Below are 22,884 nucleotides of genomic sequence, written 5' to 3' on the forward strand. Positions count from 1 at the left end.
TAATCAAAAAATGAATGAAACCGAATTTTTCCTTCATTTTTTGACATTTTGATTATTTAAACAATGTTCCGGACCTTTTTGAGTGGGAGGATAATTCAAATATTATTATTTGAGCAACTTTCAAGCAATTTCTGCAAAAAAATTTGAGTCACCTCTCAACGTCCAAATGTACTAATATTTTTACAGATGCGCGCTGTTCTAAAACAAAAGTAAGGGCAACTGAACTAACAGGTACGTATCAGAACTTCCGTTGGTATGAAAAACGATAGGATTAATATTAATTTACTGTTTTAAATTAGCTGAGTTTTTATAAACAATATATGATGATTTATATTTAATGTTTATTAAAAATTTTTAATATACACAATGTGTGTTTTTATTGAGCAAGAGGCCCGCATAATTGGGGGGGGGGGGGCGCCTTATTGGGCGCGGGCCCGCATCATAACTGGAACCAGGGCCCGCGGATCTATCAGTACGCTACTGGCTCCAATGGATACGCCATGCGCTCCTCTTCATATAAACCGCTACCGATCACAAACCATACATACTCATAGACGTTTCACGTAAATTGTCAAGGTCAAGACAGCAAATTAGTTACCATTCCAATCCAGAGATGTCGCTGTCAGTAAATTCTCTTGTCATATTTAACAACTGACAGTTGACAATTAAATTAATTTGTTATTTACTTTTTATTTCACAGTTTGTGGCTTAATTATTTTATTATAGTGGTGTTACGTTTTTAATTAGATTTAATCACAATTTTAATCAATTGTATTAACCTCCTCTCCGTTTTTATAAGTAGAATTTTTAGTTTACATTGATCATCCCGTGTTGTGTTTTTCCACAAATATAATAGATCCTGAAACAGTTTATTCCAATAGACAAGTGTGTCATCAACATTTCGGGCCTATATATTTTTGGAAGTTTGTAAAAGATTACAAGGTAATATTTATCTAAACAATCATCCTATAAGATTCTTTCAAAAATTTTCATTCAACTCAACATTACACATCAGTGCTTTCACGTGACACATGGCAGTAGTGTTTAGCATTTTGAAACCAAATTGTCATATTTGAAGTTTTCAGTAAAATATTGAATAAAACATTGAATTGCCTTTCTGTTGTTTTAATTTCCTGCGAAATTTCATCAAAAATCCCGCAAAATTTATAACTTGAAATTCCCACGTAACTAAAATGTGTCAATTTAGTTCCCATTCCAATCAAGAGATGGCGTTAAATCGATCCGAAAGATTAACATGGTCGTGACACGTCTATGAGTATGTATGGTTTGTGCTACCGATTGGAGCACCGAGGCGGAGCGCGCATCGTTGCACGGTCCGGGAGCGCGAACGTATCCACTATGTGGAGAAGTTGCAGGAGCGCGAACATAGTGGATACATGTCTTAAGGTTCCTGGTTTTATGTGACTGTGTTCAATTGTTTAATCTTAGGTATGGTGCCAAACAGTGCCGGATTAACCAATAGGCAAAGTAGACAGTTGCCTAGGGGCCTCGGCCCCAAAGGGGGCCTCGCAGGGCCCAAAATGAAAAAATAATTAGATTTAAATAAAAATTTTTAATAACTCCTATGTTGAAAAATTCAAATATCGCGCAATACCATAAGAGTGATGGTGGACGTATAAAATTACTTTACAATTTTTTTCAATTTTTTTGTTCACTTAGAAAGCCTATGTTGTGAGAATAAGTCGTTAATGAATACCGTTTGGTAGACGGAACAGTACTGAATGAGTTTTGGGCAACAATTTTAGAACTCATCAACGCTGTCAGTAAATCATTACATAGAGAAGAGATTGAACTTGAAACTGCAGTTCAGCTTTTAAAATGATTTTTGGAGTTCTTAAAATCCCAAAGATATCATTTTTATTACTACGAGCAGAACGTCTGCGACCTACAATACTTTGAATATACCGACGAGGGTAAACACACGTGAGCAAGAAAACTACTTTGATGATGCTAATTCCAATGAAGTTTTTGTACAGGGTGAAGAAAAGTTAAAGGTTGAAACTGATCTACCAATTTTGGATAAACTAATTATTGAGCTGAGTCATATCAGTTGACAGGGCCAGCGTACGGGTCAGTAACTCAGTATTTGGTGTTTTTCCAAAACTGAGTGATACTCAAATAAAAGAATGTGCTTCAAAACTACATGAAAACTATTATACTGATGATATTTAACCAGAAATTTAAGATGAACTACTGCAGTTCAAATATTTTATAGTCCATCTTCAGGATTTGCAGCGAAAACAATAATTTATTCCTGCTTCATAGTCTCTTTGGGATATTTTTATGAGAACAAATTCGAATCGAAGTATCGAAATTTGTCAGTAGCTTGTAAGATTTATTTTACGCTAATAGACCAGGGCGCATCTGTAAAAATATTAGTACATTTGAACGTTGAGAGGTGACTCAAATTTTTTTGCAGAAATTGCTTGAAAATAACTTAAATAATTATATTTGAGTTATCCTCCCTCTCAAAAAGGTCCGGAACATTGTTTAAATAATTAAAATGTCAAAAAATGAAAGAAAAATTCGATTTTTTTCTTGGTTTTTTTATTATAACTTTAAAAGTATTCATTTCCGAGAAAAGTTGTACTGACATAAAAGTTGTGTAATTAAATTTCCCACAATATAGAATTGGCTAAAAATTTAAACAATAGTCACCCTTGTTGCAAAATAGCAATAATTGCGAAAAAACCATACAAAAACAAGTATTCTCATTTTACGTTTTTCAACCATTTATGCTACACTTAGGACCTTCATATTTCACCCGGAAAAACTTTATGATACAGTAAAACAACACTATAAATTTCATTAAGACCGGTTTAATAGATTTTGCAAAATAAATTTTGCAATACAGCTTTCGCAAAAAAAATCATTTTTTCAAAATATTACAGGACTGAAAATAAAGCAGACAGCAAGTTGAAATTTTTTTTGCATATAGAAGTGTACTGTAACTTTCATTTGCAAATTGCAAAATTAAAATCAATTAACTACCACGGCGTCAGGAATTTTTTTAAATAAACATTAATTATTGGTGCTACGCGCAGGACAGCTGATAGTTTGCCCTGATTGGGTATTCCAATGACCTTTGATAATGATTGATGCATTTTAATTTTTATTGCATTTCGATATAAATAAATAAATTTGTTTATTGCAAAATAAAAACACATACTCTATCTTTTGAAACAACAAGAAACTAAATTTAATCCATATTTATTTATTATTACATAATTATGTAATAAGTATAATAGTATGTATATTATTCAACGAGCATATTTTATAATGATGGGTATTACTCACGATGATGAAGTTTGCGACACGAGCCGAATGCGAGTGTCGTTATTTATCAGAGTGAGTAATAGCCATTACATGTGAGTAGAATACTATACTTTTTCTACGACCTACTTTTCTTTCCATTATTAGAAAAATTCGTTAATTAATAGAATCGTTCGTTTATTGATAACTACAAAAGGAAAACTAATATATCAAAGGAATACCGCTCGGACAAGGAGGGGTTATCCGAGGTTTTGGAGGGAAAAGACAAAAGTTTCTTAAGGGGCCTCCTAGCCTAGGGCCTCAAGATTCTTAATCCGGGACTGGTGCCAACCTAGCTCAACTACCTTCCTCCGATATCCGGACTAGCGACATAACCCTTGTAGACTAAGAGCCGCTATAGGTGAAATTTCTTAATCATTTTAGGCACGACGGGACCCTATAACTTAAATAGTAGAACCTAAAAGAAAACGTTTGAGCACTGTGCTGTCACTTTTCAGTGGCACATGCGTCTACAGTGGCGCATCAAACTTTCCACTTATGGACGGGATATATAAATTAAAAAATACCCTCCCTCATTACCAGAATTTAATTTTTTTCATTTTTATAAGTTCTATGTGATTAAGACATAAGATTCATCGTAATTTTAACCCACCACCTCCTTCTCCCTGCCCCCACCATCAAAAACTTTATTTTTCGATTTTATTTTTTTTTTTTTGGTGGGATGCAATCAATTTTAAAATTTCAAAAAATTCACAAGGATAGTTAAGGATTTTATAAAACACGTCTATTTTTTATAGACCTGTAGGTTGAGTTTACATAACCTCAAAAAAATTTTTTTTTTGGAAAAAAGTATATAACTTTTTTTCGGGGATAGCTGCAGATCTAATTTTTTCTCAGTCTTGTGTATTTTATCAAACACTATATTTCTAATTTTTTTCAGATTTTTCTGTAACGCTGGTCACCTTCAAAAATCCAAAAAACTGTTTTTTAAGAGGGTTTTGGGGGGTTTGAACGTGTTTTTCTGATTTTTAAATATTCTAAAGGACTCAGTTACTTCAAGTTACATATAACCTATAAAAATAAAATTGATTCGACATATTATGAAGTCTATAAAACAGGGAAAATCCCCCAAAACCCCCCAAACAACAGTTTTTCGGATTTTTGAAGATGGGGAGGCTTACGGAAAAATCTGAAAAAAATTAAAAATATAGTGTTTGATAAAACACACAAAATTAAGAAAAAATTAGACCTACAGCTATTCCTCAAAAAAAGTTATACGCTTTTTTGAAAAAAAAAATTTCTTTTAATTTTTTGAGGTTATGTACACTCTACCTATGGGTCTATAAAAAATAGTCATGTTTTATAAAAGCCTCAGATATGCGTGTGAATTTTTTGAAATTTTAAAATTGATTGCATCCCACCATAAAAAAATAAAAATGAAAAATGAAGTTTTTGACGGTGGGGGCAGGGGGAAGGGGGTGGTGGGTTAAAATTACGCTGAATCCTATGTGTTAATGACATAGAACTTAAAAAAATAAAAAAATTTAATTCTGTTAGTAGGGGAGGGTAACTTTTAATTTATTTATCCCGTCCATAAGTGGAAAGTTTGATGCGCCACTGTCGACGCATGTGCCACTGAAAAGTGACGGCACAGTGTTCAAACGTTTTCTTTTAGGTTCTACTATTTAAGTTATAGGGTCCCGTCGTGCCTAAAATGATTAAGAAATTTCACCTATAGCGGCTCTTAGTCTATTGAGTTACTCGATCCATCCACTGACCATGCGGGCGGAGGTTTAATTAAAATTTGAAAATATTGAAATCAAAATTTCAAATTATTTTTGAATTCTTTTTTCATCACATCCAAAAAGAATGAAATAGATATATCTACATATTATATTCTCAATTTCTATATCTACTTCTACTATGACCACCCATCCCATGACCTACACTTTATAGCGTCGCTTACACCCCGTATACAGCATTCTTATGTAATGCATCTTCTTGTTCCTCTTATTGGGAATTTCAAAAATCGATGAGTTCCTGGAATAGTGACTGTATTTCGCAAGTGTATTTTCGATGTTTTTGAATGTCATCACGCATGCGTCATATTTGGAGGATGGGTACATCAATAAAATGTGACGTAGGGTAGTCGTAGTCGTGGGTAGCAGATTTATGGTGCGGTTAAATTAAAGCACACATGAGTAGGAAATAGTTGTTTTGATCAGGAACTTATTTTTGTTTCTTTATTTTATACTTAATCAGCTTTGAGTTACACTAAATTGTATAATAATAAAAAAGACACAGATAAATGTTTTGGTCCGAGAGCTGTGAGACATTTTTGAGTAGGTATTTTAGGCAACCTGAAAATTTTTCAGGTGACTCTTCCATGATAGCCTTAGACAAAAATGCCGGTCTGGCTGGAGGGTAGCGGTTATTTTTCCCAAAAATCCCCCCCAAAAGTTAAAAAAGGGTAAACATTGTTATTACAAAAAATATCATTGACGTGACTTTAAATAAATTTAAATATTCTAATCAGCCCTATTCTGTAACTTTTAACAAATCGAATAGAAATGACCAAGTCGAATCGTAATTACCCAAAATCGGAATGTTTGATATCTATCGCGTCATTTTTGTGTTTGGATCGGTATTCTGTAACTCATATCGTAATCGAAATCTCTGACTTCTATTTCACGCGGTTCTGAGGAGGTGGCAACCGCGCAGTAACCAGCGAAATTGTGTTCTGTGACCTATTTTGTTACTTGAAATATGACACCGTTGCCATTTCCTCAATGTTTTCATACTTTCTTCATACTATCCTCAAAGTTTTGAGAAGTAAATAAAATATTCGTGTAAATACTGGATGCAAAAAGCTCAAAAGAGGATAAATGGTTTTAAATTAAAGTTAATTAAAATTGATATAAAAAAGAAGATAAACTGATAAATAAAAAAGATAAGTGAAAATAAGAAGTATAAATGCTTTTAAATCAAAGATATTTAAATTGATGTTATTAATTCATTATTATTAATAAATTATTTAAAATTGATATTACTAATAATATGCAATCTTTAAGATTCGATTCCAGTTGAAATAACTGCTAAACAGCTTTTCCCAAAAATGGCATCTTTTCTATAATTTGTTCAGACTATGAGCGTTGACTGATAAATATACAAGTATACTGGTATAATATTTATTTATCAATTAACGCATAAGAAGTCTATCGTATGCTATTCTTGTGCATTATACCATTGATTGCAATTGTACAAGAAATATGCGAACAAAATATGGCAACAATGTGAATGGGAAACATTCAGACGCCAAGTAGCAAATAAATAAGGTTAGGTCCAATTATTCATACTCATACAACATGTCTAAATGAAATATATATAGTTCTCTAAACAAATAACACCACAGACTAAAAATTAAGCAGCTTAAAAAAGGTACAAATACTATAAATAATTATAAATAAGTAGTATGTAATTAATTATTTTTATATATAAAATATAAACGTCAAAACAAAACAAAATGCGCTTGCGTCAACCACAATTCCGATAATCGAAATCTCATCTCGACAGGGTAAATGCTGTCGAAGTGATTTCTATTCACATTACGATTGTAGAGATTCCGAAGTAGTTATGGAATACGGATTTGGACTATTTCTATTCGACTTTGTCACTTCTATTCGATTTTACTGACTTCTATCATCGAAATGAGTTACAGAATAGGCATGAATATAAACAAAATAAACAGACCATGCGATTTGAGGGCGATTTTAACTCTGCAAGATACTTGCATGGGCGCCCCAGGATTATTTTCAGGGGTGCATCTGAAATTCAGAAGATTTCATCTGAATCTGTACATACTATTAACGAGTATAAAATATACAACTATATTTACATGCATAGCTACGTACATTCCTTCCGGACAGGGAGGTGCAATTGTTATTTTGACAGAGTATTTTTTAATATTAAAAATAAATATTCTAAAAAAGACAGGTTTTTTTGGTGAAATTTTCCAACTGCCAGATGATTAAACAAATTACGCGTGTACGTGAATGAAAACAGCTAATTCTTTAACACCTAACGAAAATGGATGAATACTAACAGATTTTGCCAAGGAATTAAAAAATATTAAATTTAAGCAGAGTTTTGTAAAAATTTTAATTGAACATTGGTCTACAGATGAGATGGTGCCTTTTATTGGTAATTTATTAATAAATTTAATTATAATTTATTTTATTCGTATGTTGTAAATAATGATGGTATAGAAATGTCGATCGACGATAACATGACCTGCGAAAATCATGAAGAAGCCCACACGAAGATAGTTCATCACGTATGTAAACTTAATACATTAGCAAATACCAATGTTTTTATTAAAACTTCTGATACAGATGTTTTAATAAATATGCTTGGAAACATGGATCATCTGTAAAGTGATGATCTGGAGATTTTTATGGAGAATGGTACTGGAAATTCTAAAAGGTACATAAATATAACGAAGCTACATACGGAATTAGAGCCATCATGTACGAGTTTGCCTGCTTTCCACGCATTAACTGGATGTGATTATAATTCGTCTTTTTTACAAAAGGGCAAGATAAGACCGTTTAAAATATTAAAAAAGAATGTGTGTGTACTTTGTACGCACGTAAGAAGTTATACTTCTATTATAATATAATTTCAACGAAATGAATATACCTACTTAACAGTTACAATACAAAAAATTAACAATAATTACCAAAATTTAACCAAAACTTAACAATGCCAAATATTAAAAAAAAACGAAAAAAGTATGAATCGTCCGGGAATTGAACCCGCAACCTCGTGAATTCTCAATCTCCGGTCCAATGCTCTACCAACAAGACCATCAAGGCACATACTATTAACGTGTCAGATATACATATTTACACATCACGGTGACAAGTGAAATATAAAAATAGATGTTTTATTATTTTACGCCCAAGGAAGACAAATCCAAAGACACAAAATTATAATAAAAAACCTTTTAAACCACATTTTTCAAATTGCGCAAGTTGTATTATTAATATTAATGTTAATAAATGAAATATAAATATTTTGACGTTTCACAATTTGACAATATCATAACAAAATTTGATCTACTATTTTTAAAACACTTACCAGTGTAAGATTCTTTAGCTTTGAATAAGCGAGATCGTAGATCGTCCCGGTTGATTGTTGTTATCCACAGTTTTCTACGCCTTCGAGCTAATTTTGCGGCACTCATACTAGTCACAGTTTGATGGGCTTTCACATTGACATGCAACAATCATCTCTTCTATGTTAATAAGTCCAAAAATATAATATGAAACTTTTTGTTTGATGTTTCTCTTCCTACAAATTTTAAAACGCAACAACCATACACCATACATAACCAAACCACAGTCCCACAGCTGTGATACAGCTGCCATATTGGATAATTTTTGTCATGTCATTTGAACATCCAATCAGAACAAAGTTGTAATGCGACTGCGCCAGGATCAAAGGTTTTAATCCTATTAAAATTCACCCTCATATGCGCGTAAAGAAGTATAACTTCAAAAAAAAAATTAATTTACCAGAAAGCATTAACGAATCTTGGAGTTGCCCACGTTACCGGTATGCGCGATGAAATTTTCGAAACTTTGGAAGAATTTGTGTGCGAATTTTATGGTACAAAAAATTTATCAAATATCAACACAGCACGATTTCAAACATTCTGCCGAAATTATAAGTCTAATAAGAAAAATGAGCCTTTTAAGAAAATATTGAAAAAGCGTGATCCATCTACTTTGCCTCCGTGCGAAGCCGAAATGAAACAACATCTGTTAAGAACTCAGTACGAGAATTTGGCGAAAAGCATATTTGCAAGTCCCCAGTTCTTTAACACCTAACGGAAATGGATGGAAACTAAATATGGATAAATTAGATTTTAATTGGTTTGAGGGAAATTGTTTGCATCAATCAGTTTATGATGCTATAGTTCAGGGGTCACCAATTAGCGGACCGCGGTCCGCATCCGGACCTTGAGCTACTTTTGTGCGGACCGTCATTAAATTCAGAATATAGCGTTTGGCAATTTTGAAAATGTTTGGCCATGAAATTGTATATTATGTTTGACTCAACTTATGTGTGCGAAGCCGCTTTATCCAGAATGAACTTTATTAAAAATCGGTACAGATCTCAGCTAACAGATGAATATCTCAACTCCCCAATGAGAATCAGTTGCAGCAAACTTAGGGGAGAATGGGGGAATGGGAACCACTTAACTATATTCTTTAATAAAAAACAAATTTTAAGTTATATAAAAAATCGGTCCAGGTTAACAGCTAGTTTAAAATGTTAATTATCCTTCCCTATTATTATTGCGTCAATTTATTTAGTTATGTTAAAGTTATTATGGAATTACTAAAAATAGTGAATGGCTCCAATTGCCCCAATAGGGCAAGTAATAGGAACCACAATTTGTTTTAAGTTTTATCTGTATTAAATTTTTAATTTTTATAACAAAAATAGTAATAAATTGTTTTCAACTCATTTTGTTTAAACAAAAGTCACAGAGATAATCTTTAGCTGTGTCAACCCCCGAACAATCTGCACGTACCCATCGACCACAAGCTGTACAGCGATACCACAGTTCTGCCACTAAACGCCTAATAGTTCCCATTACCCGTTTTGTTTAGAAAATTTTAACCTATGAAAAAAATTACCAAAACCAAGTGATTAAAAAACAAATCACGTGTAGTTATTCTGTAGGTAGTTAAGTTTAGTTTGCATAAAATAGTTTTGAGGAAAACATATTGGGACCAACTTACCGTGAATTTTGTAAACCACGTGTATTATAACGATTACTGCAAAAAGTCTATTATGCTCACACAAGAATCAAGCAACACTGAATAAACATCTGCAACGATGTCGCTGCTTCTCTGCATTGTTGGTAGCGTGTCGCCAGTGTCAGCAAGTATTTAAAAGCGCGTAATTTAAATAAAACTGGGTGGTTCTCATTACCCGATGGTTTCCATTCCCCCATTCTCCCCTACTCCAAACTTCAGACAGGTTGTATATATTAAAAAGTGTCATTTTTCTCACTGATAATTTAATTTTGTAAAGAATGACAAATTTTCTGATTCGGTTTTCTTTGTGGATTCCTGTTAAAAAATGTCCCCTTAAACAAATCAGAAGGGGCGCGGGATGCCGGGCAAAACAATCTGTTTATACAAATTCAAAATTACCTTTTAGCCCCGAAGATTATATTTAAAAAAAGGTCTCTTGTCATTTTTTTCAAAAGTTGATGGTTTTCGAGTTATAAGCGGTTTAAAATCTGAAAAATGTGAAAATACCTACGCATTTTCGAGGTTTGAAAACTCATATGTAAATTATTAGTTTTCAGGTTGCCAAGTGCCTAAATTGAAGTTTCTAAAATCCAATTTCAAGATTCTAACGAGTAATAGGGACTTACTTCAATATAGACCGTTGTTTTTTAATTGTTAATTATGCGAGTCCACTCGACTTGTAAGCCGCCGCACATCGCAATTTATGGTGCGTCTCTGTCGCACTTATTATACATATTTAAACGTACTTATGCAAAAAATGCCCAACAAATACTTCACATTTATTAAAATTTTATAATTTATTATTAACATATTTTTTTCTTATTGATATATTTATTCAATTAATTATTGCCAATGTGCTAATTAAATACGCCAATAAAACAAACGGTTGAAATTGAAATAAACCTCGATAACTCATCAGAATTCAGAATCATGAAATTGAATGTTTAAACTTCAATTTAGACACTTGACGACTGCAAAAATAATAATGTACACATGAATATTCATTCTTTGAAAATGCTTATTTTGCACTTTTGAAAAATGCTAAAAACATATTTTCAGGAGCAAACAAGGTGATGTTCTGGATTTATTAAAAAACGGTTAAAAACAATTTCTGCCTAAAAATTTCGAACTGCACCCTTATGATTTGTTTACCGAATTGGAACAACCAGACAGGTAGTATTAACTCCGGACCCCGGAAGTGTCATAGGTTTTCGAAACGGACCCTCAGGAAATATAATTGGTGACCCCTGCTATAGTTCATCAGCGAACCAAAGAGAATTTAAGATATATTGCTGAAGGTAAGCATCATGTTCTTTTTATAACCGAAATCTTTTTTTTAGTTAACTCAATCTTCTGCTTCTCATTCGTCAATAGGACGCAAACATCTATCGCTCTTTCTCACACTGCTGCTTACCTATAGCACTTTTCATTTAAATGCACGCGTAATTTGTTTAATCACCTGGCAGTTGGAAAATTTCACAAAAAAAAATCTGTCTTTTTAGAATATTTGATGAGCTTGCGTTCAAAAGGGGCTATATCCATTTTTTCCAAATTATGCTTTTTTTGGGATTTTCGGCTAAGTTTTACAAGATGTATCAACTGGCACGTTCATTAGCGTTCAAAACGAGCTATTTATATTTTAAAATCGCTTATAAAGTCGGCATTTTGCATCAAAAGTGGCTATATCCTACTTTTGCGATCAAAAATGGCTATATCCTACTTTTGCGATCAAAAGTGGCTATATCCAATAATTCGTTATATTCAGAAATACGGCAAAATAGTGGTGCATCTGACAATACTGTACTGTGGTCAAGTAAAACTCTTAGGAAACGACTGGAAACTTTTTAATATAAAGGAACTAGATAAAGTGTACAATAAGGTAAAGGGCATTGCTGAAACAAAAATAATTTTTATCACAAAAGACATTCAAAACCAACAAAAGATTGAAGTAAATACACACCTATATTATCGGTTTGCATCTGGAAATAAATCGCGTCAGATGATGCTAAAAAAAGGAAAAGACGATGGGAACCTGGAACATTATAGAGCCCAGAAACTCGTTACCAGATAAGAAGAAACCCAGTCGTACGAAGCTTCTGAAAGAGCTGTTTGGTGAAAATTGGATGTTGCGAGCAGATCTAAAATGGTATAAGGATTTACTTGATTCCGCTAATGCAGACACGGAATCTACTGACAAAGAAGTAGATGAGAGCGAGGAATGTGACTGTTTGGATGAAGAAGCTGCTCTTCACATATAAATATTTTTTGTTTCTCTTGGTTCCTTTTGACTTCTGTATTCCAATTTTATAATAAAAATGTGTTTTCTGGCGTTTTAATTAGTTCTTTTTGAGAATTTTTAAAATTTTGCAATCAAAACTCTCCATATCCAGATTAATAATAATTTTTTTTCAAAAAACGTTAACTCAAAAAATAAAATCAAATTGCATCAAACTACTTTCCTAAAACACTACAAATAAACCTTGTTATCCCCAAGTACCAACGCCAACCGATAAGAAGTTTTTTCGTTTCCTGGACATTTTTTCCAAATATATTAATGGATATAGCCCCTTTTGAACGCATTTATTTTTAATATTAAAAAATACCTTGTCAAAATAACAATTGCACCTCCCTGTCCGGAACGAATGTCCATAGCTATGCATGTATTTATAGTTGTATTTTATAATATAATATCTCATTAATAGTATGTACAGATACAGATGAAATCTTCTGAAGTTCAGATGCACCCCCTGAAAATAATCCTGGGGCGTCCATGCAAGTATCTTTCAGAGTTAAAATCGTCCTCAAATCGCCTGGCCTGTTTATTTTCTTTATATTTGAATATTTAATTTACTAAGTAACGTAAATGATATTTTTTGTAATAACAATGTTTACCCTTTTTTTAACTGTAGGGGGGACTTTTGGGGAAAATAACCGCTACCCTCCAGCCAGACCGGCATTTTTGTATTAGGCTATCATCGAAGAGTCACCGGAAAAAATTTCAGGTTGCCTAAAATACCTACTCAAAAATGTCTCTCAGCTCTTGCTATTTAGTCCATTGAAAAGTTACATTTTACATATAAGCTTACGTTTACATATAAGCTTAAGTTCTAAGTTTATGGGATCGCTACCCTTGTCCCTTGTCCCCCTGCCGTCTTCTTGCATAAAGGGGTGTAAAGAGTTATCGCGCTGTATCTCGTAAACTGGCAACCCTACAGAAAATTTTATCAGACGTTATTTGTAACAAATTAAATTGTTTACAATTTTATTCCTATTACTTTTTATCGTAAAATGGAAAATAAGAAAGCGCTTTTACCAAGAATAACTAAGAATTAAAAAAAAGTAGAAGTAGAAGATGGTATGGTCAGTGGCGGTTCTAGACCAAAAAAACTGGGGGGGGCAAGTCACAATAAATTTTGAGTGTCCGGTTTACAAAAGTGATTATAGTACAAAAGTCCTGTAAAAACTGGGGGTCAGCTGCCCCCCTGCCCCCCTGCCCCGTGCTAGAACCGCCACTGGGTATGGTTTTAAATAAGCAAAAATGACAAAGCAGTAGGTCCAGACCAAATCCCAGCACACAGCTTTAAATGCGTAAATGATAAAACTTTAGACATTATTATAGTAGACTTTTTTTCCAACACAAAACAGGACATATACATGAAAATGGTTGCTCTCCACCTTTTGCGCTATCAGAGGAAAATTGCAGTTGCAGTGTATAATTTGCAGTGAATACAGAACAACAAATAACATAATTAATAAGTCGTATGCTCAAATTATTCTGATACCTCAAAGATGTATGAATATGAATGTGGATGTGTATGTTTGTTACGTTGATTTTAAAAAAGCATTTTTTGACAAAGTAAGACATAAAGAATTAGTACAATTCTAAAGACAAAAACATAGACAAAAGAGACTAAGAATAATAGCAAAACTTTACTGGAGTCAAAGAGCAGAAATTGTAATTGATAACGAACCTAGTTCAAAAATTGAAATCAGGAGAGGAGTTAGGCAGGGATGTATTATGTTTCCAACTAATGACCAATACTATTCAATGTATATAGTGAATCCATTTTTGAAGAAGCGTTACTATCCAGTGGCGCACTCAGAATTTTCCTCTATGGGGGTTGGCTTGGGCGGGGTTCGGACAAAAAATCCTCACAAATTATCTCTGGACAAAAAATCCTTAGACAAAAAATCCCTGGACAAATAATCACCGGGCAAAAAATCCCGGACAAATAATCCCCACACACTTTTTTCGACAAAATATCTCCACAAAAAATTCCCATGAAATATTTGCTACCGAATAGTTCTCTAAAAGTTTTCCCGTGAACGCAATCGACTCAAATGTTATTCAGCCTCAGTGCATAAGAGTTATAGCAATGGCCATGAAACAGCTTTTCGGCACTACAATATTGATTAGTATGTAATTAAGATTAAGCATGAATTATTGTAATTTCGATTACCAAATTTCGAATTCCAATTACATGCTGAAAACTTTTTACATGAAATTTTACATGACAAACGAGTGTGAGTTTTTTCAAATATCGTGGAAGATATGGGGAATGAGCTAAATCTGTGGGAATAATGTTGTAAATATTCGCTTAAATCTTTTGCTTATTCTGCCTTGAATAACTAATTTCAAAACATTGCCTATTATCTGTGTGCATCCACGAAAAATTTTTGCGCTATTAAGAATGTTTAGCTTTGTTATGAAAACGCAGAACACAAGTTTTTGACAGAGCTTTTGAAAGCTTTTGAAGCAGGTTTCTGAAATGTTTCTTGCAGTGAATTGAAACTGATGACAAAAAATATTTTTGGTTATGTATTACTAAAAAGATTACTAGGTACCATACGCTGAAGAAATAGTTGGTGACTACCAATGTAATTTCAGGCCCGGAAGATCGATTGTTGATCAAATATTTACTATTAGACAAATGCTTGAAAGGATTGGGAGTATAATCAAGACGTGCATCAGATCTTTATAGATTTCAAACAGGCTTATGATTCAATTAATCATCCTACACTATGGAATACAATGGTCGAGCTGGACGTACCCAAGAAACTAACTGCGGTAACGCAAATGTGTGTAAGAATTTCTTCGCACAAGTTAGAAGAGGTGGGGAAATATCAAATGCGTTCTGCCTAAATTCTGGACTGAGACAGGGAGATCCGTTGTCTTCATTTGTTGTTTAACCTGACCTTAGAATATGCCATTCAAAGAATTTATCCAAAAATTAAACCAGACAATCATAGCTGCTCGGGGAGAGGCCAGATTGGAGAAAGTCTGTAGGACGGCCTAGAAAAAGGTGGAAAGATGCAGTCAGAGAAGGACTGGAGAAAATAGGAGGAGACAGTGGGAAATAGTGGCACAGGACCGACACATGGAAGGCAATAGTAAACCACTCGAATAGTTATAACGCCATTGATGATGATAATAACTAAATATTTTGACGTTAAATTATCAAAAAGTAACAGGTTTTTTGCATTAAAATCAAGATTATCGTTTTCAGGATCAGCAGTTCTCATCACGAATAGGCAATGTTTTGAACATAGTTATTCAAAGCAGGTACAGGCACATATATCTTCCACTATTTTTTTAAAAAACTCGCACTCGTTTGTCATTTAAAATTTGAAGATTTCGGCATGGAATTGAAATTCGAAATTTGGTAATCGAAATTACAATTCATGCTTAATTTTAATTGCTAATCATTATGTTCGTGCCGAAAAGCGGTTTCATGGCGATTGTTATAGCTCTCACGCACTCAAGCTGAAAAACATTTTCGAGTCGATTGCATTCACGGGAAAGTTTTTAGAGAACTATTCGGCAGAAAATATTTCTTGGGGATTTTTTGTCCGGGATTTTTTTGTGGGTTTATTTGTCCGTGGATATTTTGTGTGGGGATTTTTTGTCCAGGGATAATTTGTGGAGATTTTTTGTCCGGGATTATTTGTCCGGTGATTATTTGTCCTTAGCTTCGCTTGGGCTCCGAAATCTTTTTGTATTGTTTCTGAAAGACAAGTTACATTTTCCTACTATTCTTTGTATTTTTTATATGCTCTGGGAGGAGTTTTAACCCCCAAACCCCCCCTGGGTGCGCCACTGGATACTATCTGAAAGTGAAGGAATAATAATTAACAGAAGAACTATTGACAACATAAGATATGCATAAGAGGACTCCGTGGTTATATCAAGCTCTGCCGTAAAATTACGTGTTTTCGATACAATATTGACTTGGAAGCTGGACACCTAAGGGAGCGTTCAAGTATTACGTAACGCGATTTTTGAAGATTGTTTACCCCCCCCCCCTCCTACGTAACGCACTGTAATGGGCGTTTTACTATTGGGTAACGCAATTTTTGAAGAGTTTCAACCCCCCCTCCCAACCTGCGTTATATAATACTTGAACGCTTAGAAGCCAAAACACATAAATACACTGAAGTCATTTGAACCGTGATAATACAGAAGGGATGCTTAAGAAACGTTTAGACGCCACAATAAATGCGGAGCGGGAATTGTTAGACACTGCGATATATTGTCGCGTTTGATTATAAACTGAAACAACTGGATCGTTACAATAAATTGATACAATCCAACTCCAATTCCGATAAATCGCTGCGATGTACCATTTACACACAACGATAAATTGAAACAACTCGATCGATATCGATAAATTGCTCGGATTTATGCTGCCTTAGAATAGCATGGACACAAGGACACAGAAGAAAACGAACACGGAAGTACCTATTGTGAAGGGACACGTAGTGTAAAGGGATAGCGATATTAAATGCTAATGCTAATAGTGACAATATAGGAAAGATAAGGGGAGGAAGGACTATAGAAAAGAAAGAATGAGAGTGTCATTGTTGAAAATGTTAAGGGACTGGTTTAAATGCAGTTCTATGGAACTCTTTAGAGCAGCGGTAGATGGAGTAAAGATAGTGATGATGATATCCAACCTCCGATTGGGGATTGGGCGACGATATTTAAAGAAAAATAATAACTTTGACTTATTGTAAGTAAATATCGAATTCAAAAATGTTTATGATTTAATGATCAGTGGAATAAGTAATTTTTTTATGGGTACAGTTATATTTTTTCCAAATAAAAATAAATAATTGATTATATCAATATGTTTGTTTTATTTACACATCTTCCAAACGTACACATATTATTTTATCTACAACACTGGACTCAGGTAAACAATTATCTCACAATTCAGTTCCTCGAAAAAACTCAATATTTACTTCCCTAAATTCACCTGCCACCTGCGTGAGATTCTGGTGGTGACTCATCCTCTCGGCAGGCCCTTTACTATTCCCACCTTGCACCTTGCACATGTTTCTTGACTTCGGCCTGTCTTGAGGTGCATGAGTTGTTCGTAGACAGAGAAGACGGTAAAATATAAATAGGGATCATATATTATAGCGTGACGAAGAGGAAAAAGGTGTATAAGCTTTACAACTTGTCGTAAATTCTTTGGTTCGTCATCCTATTATGAATACCGTTTCAATTAATAATAGTTCAAATAAACATTTGAAACTTTTTTTTATAAAAATCTATTAGAACTTGCGTGTAGAAAAAATTAGGAAAACAATTTTTGGTGAAAGTCCAATGTGCTGTCCTGGATGTTCTTTGATTTTTTACAATGTATTATTAAACATATTAAAATATTCAACCTCCGACCAAAGTTTTTTTTTAAATAAATCTGCATCTTTGATTTTTTCAACTCAAATGGGATCCCTCTCTCTTTTTAGTGGTATTTTAAACTTTTGACCATAGCTATTTTAACTAATTCTCCGTTTCTTTTTAACATAGCTATAGACTATGTTCTCTCCAAACTAGACTCCGACACAAGAGGAAAACAATGGACGTTAACCAAACGCCTAAGCAATCTAGAAAATGCCGACGATATCTGCTCATTAGGACAAAGGTTCCAAGACGTGGCTGACCAATTTGAAACACTTTCCACAGAAGCCAATGAAATAGATTTGAAAATCAAAATCAATATTATTAAAACCAAGTCCATGAGAATAAATGCATAAAATTAGAATATCTCGGACATTCACACTTGGAGAGAGGTACAACCACTGGCGAAGCGTCCATGTAACCACTGTTACCATTGGTAACAGTTAAAAATCTTGCAAATAAATATTTTATGACTACTATGAAATAATTCCATTTATATTTTTTACCAACAGAAATATTTGTTAATATAGTACCTAATTCAGTAAATAGCCAACTAGACGCACGAAAATATTGGCGAGATTACATGTGAATACATGTGCATCCGTTGCACGTTATTATATTCTGTTCCCACCTTCTAGTTCTGGTAACGAAAGATGATTCTCGCTATCGTTCGGGACTGAAAATTTTGAAGGAATGACGGCTCCAGAGACGGCGCGGGCACGCTGTGTATATCAGTATTGTAACCATTTTTTAATTTGGTAACGTTAGTTTAGTAGCTATTACAGATTACAGTGTGCGTGCATTTGAACATGGAAGATTGTTGCTGCGTAATCGATCAACTACTTGAAAAGTCATTCTCCTTGTATATTTTTTTTATATATAATTTTGAAGAAAAAAATGAAATTATTGAAGATAGAAGATTTAAAATATAAACACTAGTTTAAAAAATATGTTCTGTTTCCTACTTGTTAATTTTTTATGTTAGTTTTATGGTAAAATAATCTGTTTAGTTTGTTTATTATTTATTGTTATACCTATTACATGCATATAATACATGTATACATAATTACATGCATATAATTTGGGAACAGTGATTTGTTTAATTTTATCTCACAGGATTGAAAACAAAAACTTATATTTGTGAGGTTCAAAATAATTTTTTTCAATAAGATTTTTTCTAGGTTTATTTAATAGAATTATGGAAGTTGGACAAATGCCAGACGAATGGAGAAGCGGTATACTAGTACCTGTCTACAAAAACAAGAGAGCTATACAACAATGTACAAACTACAGGGCTATAAAACTGATTAGCCACACCATGCAAAATTTGGGAAAGAGTGATTGATAGACGGATACGTGAAGAGACCGAAATATCCGAGAATCAGTTTGGCTTTATACAGGGCAGATCAATAACAGATGCAATTTTCATTATAAGGCAGTTGATGGGAAAATACAGGAGTAAAGAAACAAACGCTCATATGGTATTCATTGATCTTGAGAAAGCATATATGATACGAGTTCCTCGAGAGATTCTGTGGTGGGCACTCAATAAGAAAGGAGTCCTTGGTGAATATGTAAAGATTGTGAGGGATATGTATGAGGGAGTAACGACTAGGGTTAGGACAGGTGTGGGAGAGACTGATAAATTTCATGTGAAAGTAGGATTGTACCAGGGCTCGGTGCTTAGTCCGTATTTATTCTCATTAGTTTTGGACCAGATAACAGCGAAAGTACAGGGTAACATTCCATGGTGCTTAATGTATGCTGATGATGTCGTGTTAGTAGGAAATAGTGAAAGAGACTTAGAACAAAAACTGGAACAGTAGAGACAAGCTCTGGAGGAAAAAGGTTTAAAACTTAGTAGGACAAAGACAGATTATTTGGAATGTTCATTTAAAGATGAAGTTACTACAAATAAAATAGTATCTTTGGACGGTGAACTGATTGTAAAAAGCAATAGTTTTAAGTACCTGGGATCGGTATCACAGAGTAATGGAGAAATAGATGGAGATGCATGCAGTAGAATTAGGGCTGGATGGATGAAGTGGAAGGAAGCGAGTGGTGTGCTGTGTGACAGGAAAATTTCAATGAAGTTGAAGGGAAAATTCTATAAAACAGCCATAAGACAGGCTATGATGTTCGGAACTGAATGTTGGGCAGTGAAAAAGAAAGAGAAACAACGAATGCATGTGGCGGAAATGAGAATGCTTAGATGGATGAGTGGAGTGACAAAAAAGAATAAAATTAAAAATGAGTATATTAGGGGAAGTCTAGGTGTGGCACCAATTGATGCCAAAATGAGAGAGCATAGGTTGAGATGGTTTGGTCATGTTCAACGTCGAGACGCTAATCACCCAATACGAAGAATTGCTGAAGTGCAGATTTCTGGAAGAAGTACGAGAGGAAAACCAAAGAAGACGTGGGGGGAGACGATTAGGCAGGACATGTTGGTAAAGAGGATTAATATTGATATGACTCAAGATAGAATTGTATGGAGAAATGCAATTAGGGAAGCAGACCCCGCATAAGGATACGGCAAAGAGAATGATGATGAAGATTTTTTTACATCTAGTTTTGGTAACACTTTGGAAAAAGTCACGCGTCGCCACTGGGTACAACTAGCTCTAATTGATTATGAAGAGAAATATTCAGCATATTCATGAATTTTTCAGCGCAGCTGACCCTAAAGTCCGAATAGTTATGATGATTGGCGATCTCCGTCGCGGAGTTGACACTTGAAAAAGATTCCAGTACAGCTGTTGAATCATCCTCATATCCTTTCCATTAAGACCAATCAATGGTTCTTCTTCTTTGCGTGCCATATCAGAATTATCCGACGTTGGCGATCACCATTGCGAATGCAGTTCTTCTGCAATATGGAATAATTGTCCTGCATTTGATATCTGAGTCCATTCAGGAATGGTCTTTAACCAAGAAACTTGTTTTCTTCCTACACCTCTACGGCCCTCTATTATGCCTTTAAAGATCAGTTGTAATATTTTATATCGACTTCCCCTCACTATATGTCCCAGATAAGACATTTTTCGATGTTTAACAGTCTTTAGCAGTTCTCTACCTTTGTTGACCTTCCTTAATACTTCTTCATTAGTTTTTCTTGCTGTCCAGGGTATCTTCAGCATCCGTCTATGAATCCACATTTCCAATGCTTCAATTCTGTTCATAATCGATACTTTTAGCGTCTACACTTCTGCACTATACAAAAGTACGGACTAAACATAGCACTTAATCATTCTTTGTCTTAGTTCTAAACTGAGATGATTATTGCAAAGAAATGACTTCATTTTCATAAAAGTAGTTTTAGTCGTTGCTATTCTACGTTTTATTTCTATGTCTGGATCTAGTTGGTCCGTTATCACAGTTCCTAAATATGTCATTTTGTGAACTTTCTCAACATGGACTCCGTTTTATTGAAGCTTTGCATCGGGATGTCGGTCACGACTAAACACTAAAAATTTGGTTTTGTTTGAGTTTATTTTAATGCACATTACGATCAAGCAGAATTTGGAGACCTTCAATATTATCTGACAGAATCACTGTATCGTCTGCATATCTAACCACATTAAGTAGTTCCCCGTTGATTTTTATTCCATATGCCTGTCTCTCAAGTACTTTTTTAAATAACTGGTCCGAGTAAACATTGAACAATGTTGGCGAAAAAATTCAATCTTGTCTGACTCCTCGTTGTATGGAGATTTCATCGGGGTAGTTATCTCCAATTTTTACGATAGCAGTTTGATTCCAGTACAAACTTTTAATGACACGAATATCCTTGTCATCTATTCCGATATTTTTCAGTATTTGCATTAACTTTACATGCTGTACTTTATCGAAAGCCTTTTCGAAGTCCACGAAACATGAAAATACATATTTTCTTTGGTCACGGCATTTTTGTAATAGGATGTTAAGCGCAAAAAGTGCCTCCCTGGTTCCCATAGCATTTCTAAAACCAAATTTAGTCGAGGAAATGAAGCTGGAAAAATGGCAAAACCTCGCAATTTTTTCGTCCAGCATCGATTTGTACAAAAATTTGGGATTAGGCTCATTACACCCTCTAGTTCATTTTCTATATTGAGCCGTTGTACTCTTTTGGTTTTTTAAGAGTGAAAACTACCCCTAATTGTAAAAAATTATAAAATAACATTTGAAACTTTAATATTGTCAACATTTGCTTCTTATTAGTTACATAATGATTGTTTTGTGCTTTAAGGTATAATATCACAATATTTCAACCCTTAAAACCACCCTTGTTGGAGCTATATATGAAAAGTTTACTTATCCTAAAAGAATAATTTCGACTTGCATCAATTTACATAAAAATTTGGGGTTACGATCATCTTACCCAGTACTTCATATTCTATATCATGCTCAAGGGCATTGATTATTTTTAGGGGTGTAAACTACCCTTATTGTCAAAAAAAATATAAAAACATTGTAAACTTTAATATAGGTAAAATTTGGTTTTGACTGGTTAAATAATGATTGTTTTATGCTTTAGGATATAATATCATAATATTTCAATCCTTAAAAACCACCCTTAATAACATTGCAATTTTTATAAGTACACAATTTAATGGATCTATACAGAAAAAAAAGTAGAATTAAAGAATTACAAAAACATTTGTTTACACAAAAATACGAATTTACAAATATATAAAAATACACATACAAATAGTTTTTTAGTCATCCAGTATACGAACCGGCTCTGTGGTATTATATAGATACATTGAAAATGCTCTATAAGGGGATTACCCGAATTTTTCGGAAAAAAAAAAATTAGTTTTATAAACATAGCTCCTTCATTTTTGGCCATAAAAAGTTTTTTCAATAATAGTTTTGTAGGCTTTTTGAAGAGTAATAAGACTGTGAAAATTAAATTCCTTAAGATACCTTAATTTTTAATTGAGCTGTGTTTAAAGGGCTCGAATAAGGGGATGTTTGCTCGTAAATACAGTAGAACCCCGTAAATCCGAACCCCGCGAATCCGAACTTTCGGCAAATCCGAACCATCGGAAAGTGAAAAAAATTTAAAAATTCAAGACAAAAACTTAAAACATG

This window comes from Diabrotica virgifera, chromosome 8, assembly GCF_917563875.1.
Source record: "Diabrotica virgifera virgifera chromosome 8, PGI_DIABVI_V3a".
NCBI lineage: Eukaryota > Metazoa > Arthropoda > Insecta > Coleoptera > Chrysomelidae > Diabrotica > Diabrotica virgifera.